At 39.5% G+C, this 23317-nt stretch overlaps 1 long non-coding RNA gene across 1 annotated transcript in view; it reads right to left on the reverse strand.

Moving 5' to 3' along the window:
* LOC117945363 overlaps nt 1-837 on the reverse strand; it is a 16727-nt gene extending 15890 nt beyond the window's left edge. The window contains exon 1 of the long non-coding RNA XR_004656783.1: nt 827-837. This is a non-coding gene — a long non-coding RNA (uncharacterized LOC117945363). The remainder of the gene's footprint in view (nt 1-826) is intronic.
* Between the last annotated feature and the right edge of the window lie 22480 nt (nt 838-23317).

The following is a 23317-nucleotide window of genomic DNA, read 5'->3' on the forward strand; positions in this document are numbered from 1 at the left end:
AGAGAGAGAGAGAGAGAGAGAGAGAGAGAGAGAGAGAAAAGGCGGGGAGAGGTAAGAGGTTAGATAGTGAAAAAAGGGAAAACAAAGGAGAGAGAGTGAGTGAGCAAGAGATACAGTATCCCAGATGCAAAAAATCTGAAATCCAGCGTGGTAAATACAGAGAAAAGTTGCAAAATAAACTTGGAACATGATGGGGTCTCCTGAGCTGCGTACTCTGTGTGTTGATGAGACCACTGTATTCTCAGAGATACTCAGACGTTATCTGTAGGATTTTGACTTAAGGACTTGATGTTCTCCTTTGCTCTCGGTTTCATTCTTCCATATGTGTTTAGTTATTATGCAGCAGCACAGCTTGTCCTTTACTTGTCTGCTTGTCTCCCAGCCGCCCTGCTTGTATAACTGTTTATGAGCTGTCTCTTCACCCGTCTGTCAATGTCTTTCCATGTTTCTCCTTAATATGTTTGTTCTTGGAAAAAAAATCCTGCATATATTATTATATAGGAATTGTATTTATTTGAGCACCAGCCAACTAGTCTGTAGCATCACTTCCTATTTTCAACACATTCACAGGAAGAAAAAACATCTTCCGTTTCTCCACCATGGTGACAGGAGCTAGCTTTATTCTTCCCATGGACCTTGTCTGGGTCTAAATCAACTCCTTAATAAATGCTGACATAACCCTCCTGCTATTGCAACCAATGGCCTATGCCATTTGAAAGGGAGAGAGAAAGAGAGCGATCCTTACTTGGATCTGCCCACCATAATTGAGACATGTTTGGAAATCCTTTCCTCGTTGTTGTTCTAGCTATGATTTGGAGAAATTCACAATCCAGTTGTCACAGATATTGAATTACTGGAGATAATGTGTTGTATATTGCATGCAAAACAGATGCCGTCACTATCTCCTATACATATTCAAATTGCAGCCTAACCGGGCATTGCTTATTGGCAATTGGGTAAGCAAGTGGGTAACTCTAAATAGCTAAAAGTTGATTTAGAAAATCTGTCTAGAAATGCTGGAAGCTCTGGGTGTGGAGGGGTGGTCTTGGATGGCACACCTCTTTAACACAGCATGGAAGTTTGGGTAAGACTTTACTTGACAGTATCAACATAATCGTGACATGACACTGTCATAACTATGACATGCCACCGTCACAAACGTATCAAAAACATATCAACAGTGGTGATAAATCTCCCCAAAAATTGTTTTATCATACCTCACAAACAATCCAATGAATTGGAATATCCAAGCCATTTTATTCAAAACGAGTTGTTCGCCCCACAATCTTGAAGTTTCTTGGAGTTTTTAAAACGGAAAAAAGCTAACCTGTTTTTCTTTTCCGGACTTTGAATCACGTCTCCCTTCTCACCCGAGGCTTCTAAACGCTCGATGTGGGTGACTGTATTCTCCGAGGTCTACAGATTCCAATTAGTCCTCATATGAGCCAGTCCGTTCACAGGAGCCTGGGAGAGCCCCGTGGGAAACCAATCAAATCTCTGATGTGATGTCAGACCCACGTGCGGGAGACCGACATTTGCTTGGTCATAATAAAAACGCACAGATACACATATCTGTAGCAAGAAATTCATATAAAATCAATTTTGGGGTCTTTTGTCTTCTTTCTGTACCATGTGGCTATGGTATGGTGTTGTCTGTATCTCACCAGATGTGTTTACAGCAGTGTATTTTAATAATTTCACAGATTATAAAGAAATTAAAAAAAAACTCCATTCTAGCCTTTGTAACTGTTGGAATAAATTGTACATAAAGTTATCTCATATTTACTCTTATCATTTGTCATGACAAAAACCGAATGACACTTAATAATAATGACAGAAGTAATAAACGTTTGTGACTTGTTAATAAGGTTTATGACACGTTCATGACAGTGTCATGTCACGGTTATGTCAATACTGTCAAGTAAATGTGCTGTATTTATATAGCGCTTTTCTAGTCTTAACGAAGATTTTACATCTACAGGAAACATTCACCAATCACACACATTCATTCACTGTGGCCGGGGCCGCCGTACAAGGTGTCACCTGCTCATCAGATAAACACTCACACACCCAGCACCGGGGGTAACTCGGGGTTCAGTGTCTTGCCCAAGGACACTTCGACATGGGACTGCAGAGCAAGGGATCGAATCACCAACCTTCCGATTGGCAGGCAACCGCTCTACCACTGAGCCACAGCCGCCCCTAAGTAACTCAAGTAAAGTCTTTCCAAAGTTTGGCACAGTCCCTAAAAAGTGGCAGACCAGGGTGGTGGTTCCCCTGTTCAAAAAGAGAGGAAGAGAGGGTGTGTGCCAATTACAGAGGTATCACACCTCTCGGCCCTCCAGGTAAAGTCTACACCAAGGTGCTGGAAAGGAGGGTCCGGCCGATCGTTGATTGAAGAGGAACAATGTGGATTCAGTCCTGGTTGTGGAACAAACCAGCTCTTGGACCAGGATCCTGGAGGGAGCCTGGGAGAATGCCCAACCGGTCTCCATGTGTTTTGTGGATCTGGAAAAGGCGTATGACCGGGTCCCCCGGGAGAAACTGTGGGAGGTGCTGTGGGAGTATGGGGTAGGGCAGGTCAGGGGGCCGGGGATCTCATTGATGCTCTTTGCAGATTATGTGGTCCTCACTTTATCGCACTGTTGTGACAAAAAGAGAGCTAAGCCAGAAGGAAAAGCTCTCAATCTACCGGTCAGTTTTTGTCCTATCCTCATTTATGGTCATAAAGGCTGAGTCATGACCGAAGGAACGAGACCCAGGGTCCAAGCAGCCAACATGGACATCAGCAGGGTGGCTGGCGTCTCCCTTAGAGATAGTTTTTGAAGCTGAGTTATCCATGAGGAGCTTGGAGTAGACCCGCTGCTACTTTCCTTCAAAAGGAGCTAGTTGAGGTGGTTCATGCATATGGTAAGGAAGCCTCCTGGGTGTCTCCCTAGGGAGGTGTTCCAGTCACGTCCAGCTGGGAGGAGGCCTCGGGGAAGACCCAGGACTAGGTGGAGAGATTATATCTCCAACCTGGCCTGGGAACGCCTCGTGATCCCGCAGTCGGAGCTGGTTGATGTGGCTCGGGAAAGGCTGCCCCCGCCACCTGTCCCCACATAAGTGGACAAAGATGGATGAATGGATTTTGAAAATGTCAAATTGCAAAGGAAAGCTTGTCCATGCAGTTTTTTTTGCAGTGCTCGTGCTGATTCAAGAAGCTTGAATAAATGTGTGACCCTCAGAATGTTTTTTTTTGCAACCAGCAGTAAATCCAAACCCAGATATACTGTATAATTTACATTATCTATATTGAGGGACCTTTTTGAATTTTTCATCTATTATAATGTATAAACTAAGAACATTTACTGGCAATGGTAATAAAAATTCATTCAACAGTTTTACAAATTCAACTCGACTACATAACTGACGTTCTCTGAGGGCTGAGACATCCAGTACTGTCACTGCTTTTGGCAGCCTATATATTTTATCGTATACAGCTTGATTTTCATTATCAAGTCTAAGATTCACTTAGATTGATTTTGGCAGGCTTGGCCAACGACCTCTGGCCTTAACAGCCATTCTTCCTTTGCACGTGTCATCTGCATATGACTGAAGTCACTCATGCTTATCTGTCAACTGTGCATTTCCCTCAAAAGCTGTCAATGGAAATTTCTGTGGAGAATAACTAAGAATAAATATAGCTGTCAACACGCCTCAAAGGAACACCTTGAAGCGTCTTCCCTTTACTGTCAATCTCTCCGCTAGAAAACATGGAAAGAATATGCTTCTTTGTAATCAGACGGCAGGCTTAGACAGCATCTGTGTGGCTCAGTGGCCTAACTCACTTTGTTATGTGGGTAAAGTTAATGACCATTTCCCTCTGCCTGCTCTTTTATGAGATGAGGATGAGATAAGAAACAATAACAGCATGTATGCACACTGGCTCATTGTTACACATATCTCTCTCTCTGGTTATTAGATTGTTTATTCTTGCTCCACTTTAAATTGGATGAGAAAATCCGAGTTCTTCTGCACCACAGTAAAACTCAGCAGGTTCTAGTCAAACACAGGCAGTGTTAGGAGGGCTACATTTGTAAAAAACATATTCCACTATAAATTACTGAACACACGCTGAACACTTCCAAATCATCTTGCAGAGCATATTTGTGTAAGTCACTCTGATTGTAGTTAAAGGGCTAGTTTGCCTTTTTGTTTGGTATCAAATAATTTTATTTTATTTATATTTAAAAAATTAACAACAAAAAAATACATCGGGACATAGGAAACCGTCACAGGACCAAAGAGAAAATTAAAAATTAAAAAATACACAGAGAGGAAAGACGGGGAGGGGGGAGACCTAACAGTCCCTTCACAGTTTCGCTAACTTTTTTCGAGATTGGTGAACCCCAAAATGCCTGACGTTGCGTGAGGTTTTGTAAAAATAGCTATAAAAGTTATTATTTCTTGTTTTGATTTTTGTATGTTTGTTGTAATTAAGTTGCGAGAAACAAGTAGTATGTAAAAAAAAGTTGTTGTATAGTTCTTGTAAAATAACAATAAAACTTGTTTTGGGGAGAACATGAACATGTCTATCAGTGGCTTGTTGATCTTTACATTGTTACTTAATTACCTATCCTATCCTGGCCTGTGACACGTTCATATGGTTTGATAAAGGACGTATTGGCCTTTAACTTATCATTGGACTTACAATAACGAGAGTAGCTATCCTCAATTCCTGTCATCTTGTACGTCTCATCTCCGGTTATCCTGCATCCAGTGTGTGTGTGTGTGTGTGTGTGTGTGTGTGTGTGTGTGTGTGCACGTGTGTGTGCGTGTGTGCGTGCATGCGCGTCTGTCGCAAGAGGAACTGAGCAGCCCCGCCTGGTGCAGAGAGACGACAGGGTTATAACGGCAGCAGCTTTCAGGGACAAAGTGATAAATTGTACTTTACGTACAATGCAGCGTACTTTGATGTTAAAATGTATACAGGTTGGCAGGACGTCTCAAATGTTTTGCAGAGTCTTTTGCTGTACGTTTTCTTGGTAAATGTGAGATGTTTGAGTCACACACGTCTAGTTAAACAAGGCATACATACTCATAACAAATGAATATGGCCACACCCGTTCTCATTCCCGCTTGGTCATTGGCTCTCAGAGTCACAAACTGATACAGAGTCTGGCACATGGGACTGCTGGGATTGGTTGAAGTCACGGGAAACTCCGGTTATTGGTCAAATTTGCAAAAAAAAGTTGCAGTGATTGGTCAAAATTGCGAGTTGCAATTGGTTGCAACACTGCAAAATCCTGGAGGGACTGCCTAACAATAACACAACAGCAGGAATGGAACTTGCAACTCACCAGCAAGAGTTTGCCAATTATTAACCAGCTCTGTGTCATCTTCGTGTGGGCAATGTGTGAAGATGAACGGCATTTGGCTTCCTGTTTCACATAATTTGGTGGATCTCGTTGGACCTCTATTTCTCCGCTCTGTGGAGAGCTCTGTGCAATGGTGCCAGGGAGGGAGGCCAAACACTGTTCATCTGCACACACTACACACTAAGATGACAAAAAGCTAAATTTACATCAGTATCTCTAACTCTTTAAATATTTCTCATATTCCTATGCCAAAATCGCATTCCTGACAGTGTCCTCTGATTTGGCTTGAGATGTGGCTCTTCTTTCATGCTGATGTCTAATGGATGAGAAGTACACTGGATATTTAATTTGTAAACTACTGTACACCCCCCAAAGGATTGAACAATGAGATACCATGGCATGTCATGCTCTAAGGGGTCTTGGGATTTTGTAGATCTACTTATGGTATACTCAAAATACAAGTAGTGCATATAATTATACAACTTTGAATGACTTAATATACTGTAGTTGCAAGGCCAATGTTTTCATTCACCAATTTCTTTAAATATTCTTGTAAATTCACTTAATTATATGTTGTGGTATCCAGTCCAAAATGAATATAGATAGCTGACACAGTTTTGTACATACCACTGTAGGTATTTACATGCAGATCAGTTCTACACATGTGGGGTTGGTGCGCTTATGCCAGGGACAAACAGCTGGGAAGCGTAGATTTGTGCCCGATCGGGCGCTGGCGTTTCAAACCAGACGAGCATTTCTCAGCACCAGTCACAAAGTGGTCCTTTCTCTCTCCACTCTACAGAACAACTCTCTCTCTCTCTCTCTTCCCCACCGTGAGTGTTTGGTGTTGAGTCCTTTCGGTATGTGGTTGTCAACCTCGCTTGACGCATTTGACGGATCTCGGTAGAAATAGAGGAGATGGCAAATCAATCGCTGCAGCGCGGGTCGGCAAGTCCGCTCTTGAAAACAACTGGTGTGGCCGGACAGATTGGGTAAAATGGGACCAAATGATAATAGCTCCGTTTCCGCGTCCTGTGCATTTTAGGCATTATGTGTGTACAGTCTGTACGTTGTCTGTATGTTGTAACTTTTGTATAAAGCATACAGTAATACAATAAATAAAGTTGGAAGTCAGATTGTTTATTATAACAAGGACACTGGGTAAAAAAGGACAGTTTCTTTCTGTTTTTATTTGTATTGGTTATGTATTTTTTATCTGTTGGTTGCTCTTTTGATGTACAGAATGTTAAATTTGGTGATATTTCTTTGCAACCCCATCTCCCACCAGCCCTTTTTTCTATCCCTTTATTTCCATTCTTTTGTCTTACCCTCCTTCCCTGTGGAGCCATTCTCAGCTGTGTAGTGTTTGCCAGGAAGATTTGATAAACATCCTACACTCTTTAGCAATAATGAGATCAATCACAAGCGCCACCATCATGCTCCTCTCTCTCCTGTTTGTCCACGGGCTCAAAGAGAGACACACACACACACACACACACACACACACACACACAAGGCTTAAGACAGCTCATCTCAATACGCAACAAGCTTACTCAAGTGAGTTTGAATATTATGCTTACACACACAAAGCAAATTTCCAAATCAACCATTTAAATAAATGACTTAGACATATAAATGATTCACTTGATAAGGGTTTAATAATTTAACAGTGTGTGTGTGCGTGTGTGTGTGTAGGGAAGGGGTGTATGAAATTTTATATTTCATATTAAGTCCTAGTGAAATGTTTGCATCTAAATAGGTTTGTGTGTGAAAGACAGAGTGGGAACATGTTGAGTATGTATTGTGTCTCAGTATGTGTGTGTGTGTGTGTGTGTGTGTGTGTGGGTGTGTTGTAGCAGATTGCAGAGGGCGGGGAAGAGTGGGTTTTGCCTGCACATTAACAGATGGCAGGAGAGAGGGGGTTTAAGTTTATTTTCTGGCTTCTTAAAGACCAACCAGTTAAGAGCTTGTGTGTGTGTGTGTGTGTGTGTGTGTGTGTGTGTGTGTGTGTGTGTGTGTGTGTGTGTGTGTTTCTCTAAGCCGTTTTTGCTGACATTTTTTGTGAAGGAGAGACGCAGGTCTCTAGATTTCTTCCTCAAGAGTGTTTACTTAATAAAATGTATACAGTGTGAGCAAGCTTGCTCTTTAGCTGGAGTGTGCACACACACACACACACACATACATATACACACACACACACACACACACACACACAATACACAAAATACAGATCCAAACACGCAAACACTAGCACACAACCTGACACACACAGCCAGGTGTTGCTGCCACTTCATCAGCCTTCTTGCCAAAGAGGAGAGAAAAGTACAGAGCTCAGAAAGAAGAATGCATCCCTCTTCTCTGTTTGTTAGCACAGGGAAGAAGGTAAAAGAGAGACGGATGGTTGAAGAGGGGAGAGGGTGTCAAAGTGGAGGACAGACAGAGAGAGAAACCTCATTGGGTGGAAAGAAAGAAAGCTGTTGAGATGAAATGTAATTACAGCATATGAATGAAAGGAAACTAAGAGTCAAAAAGTGTTTAAAATAGAAAAACAAGATGATAAGAGAGAATGTGACCTATTATATTTTCACTTGACCTTTCTTGGATATCTGTTCTAAAGATACACTTTTCAGTTTAAGTTTTGGTAATATTGTTGTAATATAATTGTAGATTAACTTTTCTAGCAGGGTAAAAGTGAACTAAGCAGCTCTTGAGGGCTTCCAGGAAAATTCCCTCAACTTAATGCAATGCATTTAGAACACATTTTCTAATGGCAATAAAGTTATCTGTACTGTACAGTTGGTCAATTATTTATATCTTAAAATAGCCTTCCAACAACCCCAAAGCATGTAGAGAGAAAATTAATGCAGTAATGCATTTACTGTACCTCTGAAATAACTTCTGTAATCCTTTACACTATTCGTTACAGGAAAAATGTAATTACATCACTAAGCAACAAATTACTACCAAATACTGATAATCACCAACGAGATCTCTTAAGGAACAACAGATGGCTGTTTCAGAAAAAGCTGCACTCTTGAGAGAGATGTAATAGCAGAGAGAGATAAATGGAGAGATTTATTTTTATTAAATTCCCATTTACGTTTATGACTGGTGGAATTTTTTAGCAGTCAGCACAACAGCATCAGCTGCATATAGGCGAAAATCTAAACTTTAATGCTTTGTGACACAGACCAAGTTTAGTAGGTATTTGATTCCATCGGAGCTACCGGTATATTTATCTTTGGGGATCACATGCTGCCATAAACAGCAAAGCAACGATTTGTCTTTACCTTTTTTGGCATATCCAGCCTTGGTATGAGTGTTTTAATAAAATATATTCAATATAAAGGTGGACATTAGGGTGGAACGATATGCTTTTGTGCCTTCTTTAAAGCTTTAGTGCCTAACTTTTTGATATTAAAACCATTGCCAAATGAGTTTCTACAAAGCTAATTAAGACTATCAGCTCCACCCAACTATCTCTGGATTTCTCAGTATGGCTATGTTCAGGAGATTGAAGCGTCCGGTTACTTTTCCTCGGAGAAACTTGAGTGATGATAATTAACTCTTCTGAAGAGTCCATCCTATTTTTTAATCCTCCGTGTTGTCCTTGGTTACAAGCAATTGTGTGAAGGGGACGGTGCACAGCCACGGAAGGCTTGTATCATGTGGATGCACCAACGGTGTTGTTGTCATTACTTAGAATTCCTCATGGGGGCAACAGAAACTACGCACTATAGCTTTAATAAAAACAAATGTTGAATAATACACTTCTAGAGACAAAATATCATGAGACATTTCTAAAAACTAATTGTTTTCTTAACAGATTGCACATTACATACCAGGCAGTAGAAATAACATACAAATAAGAACATACCATGTATTTTCTGCATTCTCTGCTTTGGGTCTGTTTTGCTGGAAATGGATGTGATGTAGTCGGTGGTACCGTATAATATATTTAGATAAATCCAAAATTTATAAAAAAAATCTATTTCTAAAATCTACTCTGGGGAAAAGAATAATTTAAAAAAGGGGGCGTTAAAAACTTACATGATACATTCATGAACAGATTTTTTTCTCACCCCAGAAAGAAAACATAAAGATGCCAAGTGAGGTTAAAACCAACAACTTTGTCAAGCGTCATTATTTTTACCATTTTACAGTAAAATCTCTCCTGACACACATTGATTTCTAATGAACTTTTTGTTTGATTTCTAGAAACAACTGGAATGAGTAATCACTTAGAATGTGTCACGGTAATGAGGTAAATGATTTGTCTTTTCATCTTTGACTGCTTAAAGTATTTTCAGTTGATCTGTGTCAGAAAAGCCTTATTGTTTGATTGTGAGTCAAAGTTCAAGTGGGGTGAATACTTCTTATTGATACTGTTTATGTATAAAACACTTGAATCACATTCCAAACAACACTGACAACCAAAAAAAAAGTGTATGCACACTACAAGCGTAGCCACAAGCAGAGAGAGTGGGAGTAAAATAATGCTGGTCTCTGTGCATGTGTGTCCCCAGGGAGAGTTCACAACAGTCAGTGTGTACCCAGAACTGTTACACAGTGCCACTGCTAAAAGACATGAACATACACATGACTTGTCTCTTGCACACACTTGACCACAAAGTAACAAGAGCGCAAGCAAGCATGTCACACAAATATAAAAAAGGGGTGGAAAAGCTGGCACAAACACACTACACACACACACACACACACACACACACACACCAGGGCCAGAGGAGGGGTGAGGCCGGTGACAGTTTGTCCCTGTGTCAGTCTCTCCAGAGGGATGAGACAGAGTGACCAGGAGTGACACAGCCTGTCATCACAAAGAGTGACATAAATGGCCCACTTTCTTTTCCAGCAGGCCCTTCTCCGTCGTCAGCGCTTCACCTTATAACTTTGTACATCTGGTTTTACCTTGCTCTAATACTGCCTAGGTTGTTGTCTAACTGTATTTCTCTCTTCTCGTATTCAAACAAAAGGCCCCATAAAATAATTGAATACAAAGTCTGCAATGGACAGCCAGGAGCCATTTCTTTTGACCTGCGTCAGGACCTCAACAGTTGAACGGTAAAGCCCTTTTCTAACAAAGGACAACTACAGCCAAGTCCTCTCCTCTGAACAAAGGAGAGGCCTGATGGAATCCATCAAGCCAACAGATTGAACGTCAAAGTTGAATCAAAACACTGGCTTTTCACTGGCATGGAACCCCACTAAAGTGCATGGGTCCCTGACCATGTGACCTAACCGATTACACAACTCACAGTGCTGCAGAAGGCACATTACTTTGTACTTAAATAGTTATTTTATAGTCTATTGTGACAGTAGACACAAAAACTGCAGATGAAACAAACAGTTTTCTTCAGAGAAAAAAAAAAAGGGAAAACTCCGAACATCGCTCTTATTCTCAAGTCGACTAAACTGTTTTCCTTGGCTGCCTTTGGAGGAACAGTTTTCCCGTTATTGCTGATGAGCGAGAACAAACTGTTTTGTTTTACCATGGAGGCCCTGTGGAACAAACACAGCAACAATCGCTTCAGGAGAAGTGGTTCACATGAAGCAGTTCTGGGCAGAGATCACTTAGTGTGTTTTATTTTGTAAGCTTCTAATGCGATGTAAGCCTTAGTGGATGGCCTGACTCATTTTACCATCATTTTTACAATATACAGCAGCCTTTGTTTAAAACTGCATGATTGCCTTTTTATCACTGCTATTTATCTTTGTTGGAAAAGACACTGTTGACATAAGGCGATTACGGGGATTAATTTTTTTGGGGTATAAATTGGATAGATGAAGGTCTACAAAGAGGGAAATTCAAGTTTCTGTAGTTTTGGATGGAAAGAATGGACTGATGGACGGTGCTAAATGCTTTTGGCAAACACATGAAAGAAAATGCAGCGTGGCTTTTTAGATGAATGGTCACAAATGAAGACCGACATCTGCATGTACAGGTTTAGACAGGTGGGTATGTACAGAGACAGATTTGACAGTCAGGCGGGCAGCTCTAATTAGACCTTAGTGGTAGCCTTGGAGCTTATCAACTGTCTCCTGCAAAATGCACATTTGCAACTGTTAAGCATTTGTTAAAAGGAGTTGTGCAAGTTAATGTAGCGCAGTACAAGGTGAAAGTGTGGATCCCGGTGTTTGACCATTATTTCTGGCGTTAGCCTATAGTTCCCGTCAAGGAGAAGTCTTTCTAACTGATTTGTTTCTTCATCTGAATTACACTTTACCTACATTTTCACAAGTGGATTATATACAGTAGTTATATCCACCGAAACCAAGCAGCATTAGATTTCTGCCTAAAGGTAATTACATTTGTCTTAATATAATTAGTGGAAGCTGTGGTACTGTATGATAGCAAGCTTTATTTGATTTCATTCATATTTTAGGTAATTCAACAAACTGTTAAATTATGCCATTTTAAATGATTTTGTTGTTGTTTAGCAAATAAGTTAAAGCTTCGGATTCTTACTCCAATAATGGCATTAACTTCAATGGGCAAACTAAAACTTTACAAAACACCTGACTACAGTTAACAATTTAAAAAGTTGGGTGAAGGTACCGGAAGACCTTTAAATCTCTAAATGAATAAAACTCATTTAAAAGATGTTACTATAACAGCAGTGTTTCTAAAAAAGCAACTTCCTTATATTGCAGCTTATTGAAAATATTGTTTTGCAGCCGTTCAGGGATGTACAGACATCCCTGAATCCCTGACTGGTTTTGGTGTGGTAAATGTTCACTGACAGGCTCACTCAGAATACTACATTTAGAAATGATTAAGTAGGTCAATTTTCTACCCATCACCATCATGTTGAAAATGCCAGGTTTTTCAGGTGCTAAGTAGACAAGAGGGGAAAAAAGCTTTGGGAAAACAGCAAACTAAAATGTACGATATTCTCTTTCAGATGTAAAATGAGTTAACAGAAACCAACATTTTTGTTCAACTTCTCATGTTTTGGATTCTATGTGGTTTCAATTTGCTATGTATGTTGAAGCTGATATTCATACAATATGTACTGTACATATTGTTAAGACAGGAAAACCCAACTTTGAATCTCTTCGTAAGACACAGCTTCAATACTCCTTGTCATAGATTCTACAAGTCAATGAAAATCTACTGGAGAGATGGAACACTATACCTACGAACGATATTTCCTTTAGGTGTCTCTCTAATCAGCTCAAGTGCTCCGGCAGCTGCAAAGGTCATGGCATATGATTGATATCATTTTCATATTCTTCAAACCACTTGGCCAGGACCTTTATGGAAAAATCTGCCATTATGATGTTTCTCCACTTATTATTTTCAGAAATGTCCTTTGATCCTTCTCCTGACTGTATTCAGTTTCTCGCATGTAAAATAGTTCACTTAATGGCATGAGAGACTACCCTGGGAATCCAGAGTTCTCCTGAGAGCATACTTTGAATTTGTTACTCTGGCATCGAATAATGTTGCTCATTAACTATACCCTTGTAGCCGAGCTGCACCAATCACATCGGTGTATCTGACAGTCTACCAGTTAGCTCCGCTGGTAGCTAAGCTATGTGTGTTGTAGTGTTATCCAATTGTGTACGGTGAGATTTTCAAATGCACGCTTGGTGCCGCCCTTCGAAATGGGCGACTTTCATCACTCAATGCCAGACCCTTAATCTTTGGGATTTGGGTCTGGATTTTCAGGCTAATGTGCAACATAGCATTAAGAACATTTTGTATAAAATGTATAAAAACTCAAAATGTTATGTATTTTATCTACTATTTCAGGCCCTGCAACTCACTGTACCACAATAATCCATATGTGTGCATTTTAGTTAAAGGGTTTCAGCTGAATCCAACAATAAACATTTAAATTGAATTAACATATGATGACTGAATGACAAATGAGGTGGCAAAACAAGCTCTCGGTTACTCTTCAGCATTACTGAGAATTAATTTGACTTGTTTTACACACAACATGCTCCTTCTACCCAATGCTTTGATGTATTCTGTAAACATCTGTGTTCTGCTTAAGTAGTAGATTATGTATGCATGATCCCTGTTTCCTTTGATTTTACTCGCCTCATGTCTCATATATTCTACATGTGCAGAATCGCACACAAAAAGCTTCACCCACAGACACACACCCACAGGTACTCAGTTATACACATACAGATTAGTGAGTGGGTACAAAGAAAAAGGCCACATGAAAATCACTGTGACACTATTCCCTGTCACACTGAATCCGCTCGGATAACCCATCCCACCCACGTTAAATGTCTACAGTCATTAACAGGACTTAAATGCTTAACTTCTGGATCCCAGTTTGTGGAGTGTGGTGTGAGTGTGTGATGGAGACTTATGGGTAGAAGATACAGGCAGAGGGAAATGAGGTGAAAGAAGCAAAAGCAATAACCAAAGAGGATAAGAATGAGAAATATATGCTTAACCAGTTTTATTTGCTGCTGTTGGTCTCAGATCCAATTGAAACTACTATTTTTGGTTTTCTCATTTCAAGAGCCAAGACGAGCTTATATACTTAGCTGTTACTTGTTGGCCATAAAAGTCCCAAAGAGTTTACATTTACTCATTACAGAAACCAATAGTTGTGAGTTTTAGATGATAGATGATTAATTCAGGTAGCCACTGTCTCCTTTATCTCTATCTTATCTACTTCCTCTTTCAGATTTCTTTCCAGATGGACTTCCTGTGTTGCCCTGGAGACCATTCATCAGCATGACAACCATGTACCCAATCCACAGTTATTGCCTGAGTCTATTATTAAAAAGGAGAACTGCTGCTTGATGTGCAGCACCCTGTAAAGTGCAAAAATCGCATGTGGGTGTGAAGAGTAGAAGAGTAAGAGACTGCTCCTCCAACCAACTGTATACATCTGTACATCCACTTTTCCCCCAAGATTCACGCCATGATGCCAAGCATAGCACTTGATATCACGTAAGTGTTAAACAGAGTACAGAGCAGTTATAATTTTAAAAAACTATCCTGATTGAGAATGCTACAGTTGGCTGACTTGCACTGAGAATTCACAAAAAAATTCAATTCAAAGCACAATTACAGCTTTATAAAGGCTGAGAAGGGGCAGCGGTGTTGGCCACAAGGGCAGAAAAATACAGCCATATGTCCATGGATACATCAAGTATTACAGGATAAAAAAAACACAGACACTCAAGTGCACACACACACACACACACACACACACACACACACAAAAGTTGGTCTACTCATTAAAAGCAGTTTCCAGGGGATTCTGAGATGTGACTTCAGTCATGTTATTGAAAAATTGGTCAATTAGACCAACAAGTTGTTTCAAACTCTCTGGAAATTACTGAACCCTAATGAACCACTTTCAAAAAGCAGCTGCTGCAATATGTTTTTGTGATTTTATTTATAAAAGAATATGCATTGATTAGCGAGAAGAAATGCTTGTACTTCTACAAGCAAATTGGCTCATTAAACCTTTGATATTATTGTGTAGAAGGCTAATGGAGGATTATGGAATATAGCACATCATTGCTGTGGGCAAAGACTATATACAGTATATAACCCTACATATACACAATAGTGTAGTTTACAGATGATCTACAGTGAATTGAGGCAGTGGACTAATAAACCACCGTATTTGTTTTATTTCCTCATTGACACAGCACCGGTTCTACAGATGTAAACTGAGTTCTATTAAAGGCAACTAAGATGCCTTTACCACTTAGAGCAAGTGGTCATGTCCCAGTTACTTGTCTAACTTGTAATATATTCACAAACATCATTAGCTTGTGACTGAAGAGAGAGACATGCCCTTCATTATAACATGCTGCGACAGAGAACGACATCATTAAAGTTGAGTTGTATCCCACTAGGTATCCCACTAGGATTAAAACGATAACAATTCTGACACAGAGGGTGACATTTCTAATTAAGACTTTCACAGCAGAAAAAGCCCTACGAGTTAACAACAAATGTGTGTTAAGTATAAGCAAAAACAAGAGTTCATAGATGAGAAACATTTAAAAGATAGATCCAAAGAAATGTCAAATTCTATCATGTCGTTTGAAAGAGAGAGACGTGAATTGTGACTGTGAATCTCGATCCTAAATATGACTGGGTATCTTCCTGAGAAGAAAAAAAGTGTCAGGAGCTTCTCAGCGTGAGAGCTCATTATTTTAGGCTCAGAAAGTTAACTTCAGAGGGATTTTTACTCTACTTCTCACATATTTGTTTTCACCAGTTATTCTAAAGAAAATAAAAACATTTTACGAATGTAGAAGAACTAACAACAGCAAGCAACCAAACCCGATATGTATCTCAATCCTTCTGAAATGATAGAAAGGATGTAACTGTTTGACAACTGATACAGTGGTATTATACTCACTTATTTACATGATTGTACTTCTTTGAGACTTTTAAAATTGAATGAATATTAGAGATGGTAATTTTGTGGAATAATGTTTCTGCATTAAAATTAATTAAACCAGTTTATGTAAGCCATATAGTTCACAGGAGAGCGGGGTTTGTATCTTGCATGTGGAGTTTCCCAAATCCAACCCCGTTGTTCTTTTACTAAACTCAACCGCCGCTTTCTTCTTTTACTAAAGCCAACCTGTTTTTCTTTTCCTGAAGCCAACCCTGTTGTTATTTTCCTAAACCCAATGTGGTTTTATTTTCCTAATCCCAAATATTGGTCCCTTTATTGTTTTCCTAAAACCCCCACGTGACGTAGTCTCGTGATAACACAGAAAGTGCCACGTGGTATGCATGTTTATGCTGTGACGTTGCAGATTGCCAATAGATTGCAGATAGCTCATAATGCATACATACAACACACCACTTGGTTAAGAAAGTTGGCGTGTATGTGTAAGTATACATCGGAGGAGACCCTGGCAGACCAACAACAGGCTGAGTAAAATTCATATTTGAGCAGACAAGTTTGGTGTGAACATCAACAGTCTGCGTCAGTGAAAGTGTTCAGATAAAGGTTTATACTCTTATGTTGTGTTTAGCAAGTACATTATCGTTCCAGGTTCTCTGGTCCAGGTTACAAGACCAGCAGTAATTAAGCAGTATAATGACAACCTGGGTGGCGTGGATCTTTGTAATCACATGCTTAGCATCTATCGTGTGTCAAGGAAGCAGAAGAAATGGACATTGCGCCTGATCAGTCACTTCTTTGATGTTGCCATTCCAAACTCCTGGATACAATACAAGTCTGACAGAAAAGCTCTGCACAGACCTCCTAAGATCACACATCAGTACCTGGAATTCAAATAACTCCTAGCTGAATAGCTGATAGAGAGTCTGGATCTGGATGAGAGCTGTGAAGAGAGATCTAAAATGAGGATCCCACAACCAGAGCCATCTGTGCGCAGACTAGGAGCCATGCACATGCCTGAGATGATGGATACCAGGCACAGAGAAAGATGCAGAAATAAGGGCTGCAAGAGCAATACGTACACGTCTATTCAGCATGGTGGCTCAGTGATTAGCACTTCTGCCTCACAGCAACAAGGTTACAATCCAGGGCCTTTCTGTGTGGAGCTTGCATGTTCTCCCCGTGTGCGTGGGTTTCCTCCAGGTGATCTGGTTTCTTCGCACCAGAATAGACATGCATGCTGGGTAACTAGGACTACAGTAGAAAATTAGCCGACTGGCTAACACAGGCGCATTTACAGAAATGTTGATTAATGTGCATTGCCCTAATCAAATAAATGAATCTACTACATAAGATGTACCTAATGCAAGATGTTCCTCTGCATTATTAAAACAAGGGAAATTGATTCCAAGACTATCACTACTAACAAATAAAATACCGAGAACAAAATGAAGAGTAAAGGAAAAAACTAGATTGGATTCAGTTTTACAGAAGGAAAACAATCCAATAAAATCAGTTGGACATTAGTTCTATGTTCATAGGGGACCAATCAAACGATATGGACATAAAGTGTTAAGCTTTAATAGTAAAGAAATCCTTGTGAAATGCAAGAAAAATTATTCAAGAATGAGAAAAGTTGTCTATTTCATTATCAAAATGTATTCTTGAATAGTAATCACTGTACAGCCCAAAATGTCTGTAATCTTGGATAATAAAAACACTATAATCTGCTAAAGATTTGTAAACAAGTTTGTCTCTTTTTGTACTCTTAGTCCTGTTGTCCACTACAATGGAGATGTTGTAAAATTAAAATTAAAAAGTGTAAATTGTAAGATATTTTTATAAAACTAAACAGGTATGGAATCACAAAAAAAATGTTGTTAGGAAAAAAGTATCTTCCTTGGTTCCCAGGAGGATATTACCGGTTGTTTTATGATATGGGCATTTTGAGAGCTGATTTTTTGTGTAACAATCATAGGATAGGACATGTACCTATGGGGTGTGTGTGTGTGTGTGTGTGTGTGTGTGTGTGTGTGTGTGTGTGTGTGTGTAGATTGGAATCAATTAGGGATGTACAGTATGAAAATTTAACCTCACAGTTAAAGCGACCAACATTATCACAGTTTTTAGTATTATCATGGTATTTTTTTAAAAGTGGTTTCAATATGTTCAGAAAGCACCAATAGGCCTACGCAAGCTGAAATAGTTTAAAAACAGAAACACCCTTGTAACAGTTTATTATATTACAAAAATATAGGCAATGGGCTTGTAAAAACTATTGAAAACTGGCTAATAGAACACTGGCCCGCTGTAGGGTATCCGATAAGATCTTGACGTTACATGTGAAGTTGGATGTGGTTCTGAAATATAAGCAAATAATAATGCACATTAATAAGCATCTGACTTACTATGACCATTATTTACCAAAACTAAATGCTATAGCCACCAGTATTTAACAAGAAACAACATTAAGAATTACATTCATTTCTCTCTAATAATTAACATAAATGTGACATATTGCTCAGTAACACAAAATGAGAATAAACCACATCTACTACAGCACATATATCCATACCTGGGTAAGCAGTGTAATACACCTTTAATAGCTAAGCATGGGGCTCGACAGGCTAGTCTGTTTACTGGCGATTGCACGTTGCTAGCAAATTGCTCTAAGGCCGGCTACACACTGGCGGCGTGGCGTGAGCCTGTCAGCTGCATGGCGTGTTTTTATTCCAGCTTCCATGTTAACAGGTTACAGCTCACACACTGCCTGTGTGACATGCGCGGCTCGAGCCACACCGAAAAACGCGTGCCTGCTAGAAATAGAACCAACACTTACTTTTCACACAACACGCAAGCGTGTTGGAAGCATTTCCGGGCAAAATAGAATAGGAAAAGGTGTTTATTTGTTACTTTTGAAATGAATACATATTAATAAATGTATAATTGAAAATTTTATGTTTTAACTCTCTAGGTTTGGACATCAATGCAGATACAAATGTAGGAATGATAAAGGAAAAAGTCTGTAAACATGCTGCTGCATTCTGTCTCCTTCTCCTGAGTGCAGTGCGCCTGCGCTGCAACTTCAGGAGCCTTGGATAAAGCTGGAAGGATTAAACACAGGGTTTCCACACCGTGGTAATCCACTGTGATAAGGATGTTTTAAATGAAAACGGTAATTTATAATGTCAACATTTTTACAGTGGTTTACCGTTACACCAGTAATCCCTAGTATTGATAAATCAAAGTTACAGACAGTGTTAGAGCTATCTCTCCAGTTAGTAATAAGATGCTTTACATTCCTATGGTGGTTACATTAAAGCAGCCAGGCAACCTGTTTCCTCAAACTACGCATAGAAGAGCAGTTTTCTCTCTTCATACCTACACTCTGCTCTGGAAGGTGCCCCAGATGATTCACCAGCCAATCTATGGTGGAGGAAGAATGTCACTGTGGTTTCCAACATCTGTCTAGCTTAAGACTTATGTAGCAGACACTCCAGAGACCATCTAGCCAAACACATTACTATGACTCATATTTGTGTTACTTAAAACCAAAAAGAGAAAAGGTAGAAAAGAAACAAATTGAATTCCAATTGTATTTGAACCAGACTGCGCGATTTTGCAGGAAGGCTCCCCAAAAAGCAGAGCAGACACATAATGCAGAGATAAGCAATACACAAGGTATCAGAACTAAATATAATTGAAAGGATGGAACAGCTGTACCTATATCCACTGACTTCAGCTTAAACACACTAAGGGTTTGCCTTTTTCTGTTGTCTAATTACAAAATGAATATTCTTTTGGTAGTTAGCCATACATTTCACTTTAACTTTTGACAGGCATGTGTCATAATCAGCAGTAAACACTGTACTGACTGTATTTTCTTATGAATTGTCTGCAAACCAAATGCAGTGTAACATACTGCTCTGGGAACTAATTATTTTGAATTTTGCAATCTGTTAATACACAACCTATGAAACATACTTTCTTTCAGTTAGTTGTCTAAACCAGAAATCAGAGAGAGACAGCCATAGAAACAGAGGGAGACAGAAACTGTTAGACACAAAGGCAACAAGTAGAAAAAGAGACAGATGGATACTTCCCTACACGGTGTATGCCTGGGAAATGTAATGTGTGATTGTCTCACACAATTGTCTAATTTTTTTGCTTTGATTTCACCAGATGAAAAGATGGGTCTCATAAGTTAATTACACTGCAAGAAGCGTCTTCCTGTTTGACTCAAGGGCATTGATCCCTCTCTTTACACCAATCACAGAAATGAGTCATACTGAATGACACAGATGCACTGTGCTGCTTGGTTTGCTGCTGATGAGCATGCATTTGGCCATTCACCCCTGTTCATGAATTATAGAAGCAGTGACACTCAGTTACACATTTTAGAGAAGTATTTTATACCAGGCAGACAATCCGTGTTTTTCTCTGTCCCCTCTGCACCTCTGACCACGCAAACAGGGATGTGACGGTGTACAGGCACACCCTCGTCTTCATGTCTTCATCACTGGTGAGAACGTAACACTAGTGGTCAGCAAAAACAACACATTTAACTGGTGTTTAAAGGAGGCAGACCGGCGCGGCCTATAGCTCACTGAGTAAGTGCAAACACAGACTTTAAAGTCACACAGCCAGACAAACTATAATAGTCAGTTAAAAAAAGGTTGTTTGTGGTTTTGTGTAATGAAACTGAATAATTTCATTTTATGTATTATAACTACATTTGCATCAGAAGTTACAGATTTTTGAGAAACAAAAAATTGTTGAATTAAAAATCGTTACAACAAAAACTCAAATTGAAAAATACCGGATCAAATGTGAACGGGCTCAATCTGAATATTCGGTCGATGGGTAGGTTGGATTTTCAATTTTGGGATTTGAATATTTGTTGGCTTTTTTAAAACGTGCATGCAGGCTGAAATTAACTGTGATGTTTTGTGCTGGCTAATTTATGCAGCGCTTTATTGTACATCTCAGCCAAGAATGGAAATATGTTGAGTTATAAGCAAGCAGCGTGATGTTTGCAGAGGCCTGTATGGTCGACGTTATATACTGTAGCAGCCTGGTGTTGTTTTCAGGCAATTGGATAAAGGTAAAGATAGTACGACGTTCATAACGCTATTTCTCTCCTAAAGCACCAGCTGAAACGCAGGTGGTTCCATTTACTTTGAATGCCTGTAGCAAAAAGTTAAGACCCATTTTGGAGAAAAGCAACCCGACATTGTCCTGCGGTGGACATTCATGTAACCGGAGATCAGACTGATCGGTCCATGTTGTGGTGTGAGAGTCCCGGTAACGTTACAGTAAACAGGAAACATCAACGCTATCGCTGCCACAAATAAATGTTTCAAACACTAGGAAGGTCAAAAATGAAACAAACACTGAACTGCTCAGGAGTTTGTGTAACCATAGGTAGCATGCTGCAACAATAAAGCAAAGTCGCTTCAACTCTTCCTTCGTCTCTTTTCTTTCACCGCTGCCTTCAGGTGCGATCGCAAATTATTTTTTCCACCATAAAACTGTGTTAGTTAGAAACCCAATAATGTGCTAATCCACTGAACCCAAACTTTTTAAAGCTGTAAAGTCCAAAGAGGATCAGTATTTGACACTTAAAACATATTTGCGTTGTAGAACTAATATCTGAGTTATATCTGGGAATCGGGACCAGAAATGAAGGAGAAGACTGCACACATGATGAGCCAAATAAATTTAGATTAAATGCAGCTTTATTCAATTATTGAACAAGGAAGATAACCGTGGGTATGCACACACACACAAGTGTGTACCCAAAGTGTCTCTCTGAACATCAGACTAACTTTGTTTCTTATAGTCTTCTTGTCCTGCACCGGTCAGTCAGTCTATTTCTGTGAAACATGGTAACTCCTTATTTGTAAGCCACGTCTACTAGTTTTACACATACCAATCTATTCTCAGCTGTAGGATTGTGTTACCTCAAACTAAACCTTCTGAGGAAGATCCTTAGAATAGATGAAATACAGTTACATGCCTAAATATTCCACCTATCAAGCACTGCTACAACCCGCCTTTAAAGTAAGGACATAAAGATTCAGTTGATAAGCGGCCACCGTCTTTCAATTGATTGAGTTGAGAGAATAAAAGTAAATCAAGCTGAGAATGCATACCAATTCTTATAAAAGCTCTAAATGGCCCCAATTAAAATTTCCAGCTGTGAAATCATTCAACTACTCATTTATTGACAAGGGAAATGGGTCACATGTCGAAAACATTCTTTCATGTTGGTGTTTGGCAAATAGCTTTTTCAGGCATGACAAATTAGGAAAGGATGCCTCAGAGAAAGAAAATACAACGCAGAGCACTGAAAAAGGGATGACTGTAAATAGCAAAAGGACACTTTGGGCTACATTTGTTTTTAAAGCCCCTGGCTAACCGACTAATCTAATTTTGACAACACCTGTTTCACAATTTAGCTTTTTCATTTATTCCCGAACCAAGGGAAGCTAAGTGCGCCATCGGCCTCTTCTCAACAAAGTCCCAGTAGATTTGGGAACAGACCTCCGATGATATTTATGACAATGGGGAGAAACCCCAACAATTTTCTACCCCTTTTTTGTTTATGGTGATATAGTAAAGACTTAACATGTAACATTACTCCCACACCCTCAATCTAAAAACATACAAATTCTGTCATTTGGAACAGTCAACCTGCATGCATTGTACCAAGCAACCACACACAGTTATTAAAAACCAACTATATCCATGAAATTGAAATTAGCCATGGCTGTGAACTCCGAACTGTTCTAGCTACAGTATTCTTTTCTCAGAATGGTCAGTAATTCAAAGCATTGTGTTTAACAAAAAGGAGCAATGTTTTTGAAAGTGTAGTCCTATTACAGACTCATAAATGATTTTATAACAACTGCATAGGTTGTCTGTGTTCTTGGTCCTGTGCAAATCTGCCATCTTTGTTATGTGTTCTGCGCCATATTTTACGATGTTATAAATGTAAATACCATTCATAATTGCTGCTTGAAAAAACTTGTTATGGGAGCATTTCCTCTTGCTTGCCTGGCGATAGGGTTGCCTCAGCAGATGACTTTATTGCAAAATTGAGATGTACAAACTGAAAAGGAGGAAGAAGAAAAGATTTAGCCAAAATCAAGCCATGTTTACACATAAACCACATTTTTAGGTTGAGCTACCTTGACTCGTAGTTACAATGTCTAAAACCTCTGTTAGATAAGGAGCACGTGAAAGTGTGTGTGAGTAACTTTCATTTTTGTTTTTATAACTGTTGTGGCTAGGTAGAAATAACATACGTTAGGTTCCACTACAGTAGGATATAATAGATCTGCAGTATGGCTTGACATGTAGCTACCAAAGAAAAAAAACAATAGAGGTCAGGTATTTCAGCTAAGAATGCCAACTTGCCTGTCAGCCGTTGGCCTTCAGTGGGATTATGCACTCTGTCCTGGCTCAATGAAAGAAGATGCAAATATAATACAAGACTGAGTCAAGCTAGAGACCACCCTGGAGACACACACAAACTCAGTGTTTGTACATCAGAGAGAGGCTGACAGCAAGAGCGGAGTATAG

The sequence above is a fragment of the Etheostoma cragini genome, chromosome 5 (assembly GCF_013103735.1).
Source record: "Etheostoma cragini isolate CJK2018 chromosome 5, CSU_Ecrag_1.0, whole genome shotgun sequence".
Lineage (NCBI taxonomy): Eukaryota > Metazoa > Chordata > Actinopteri > Perciformes > Percidae > Etheostoma > Etheostoma cragini.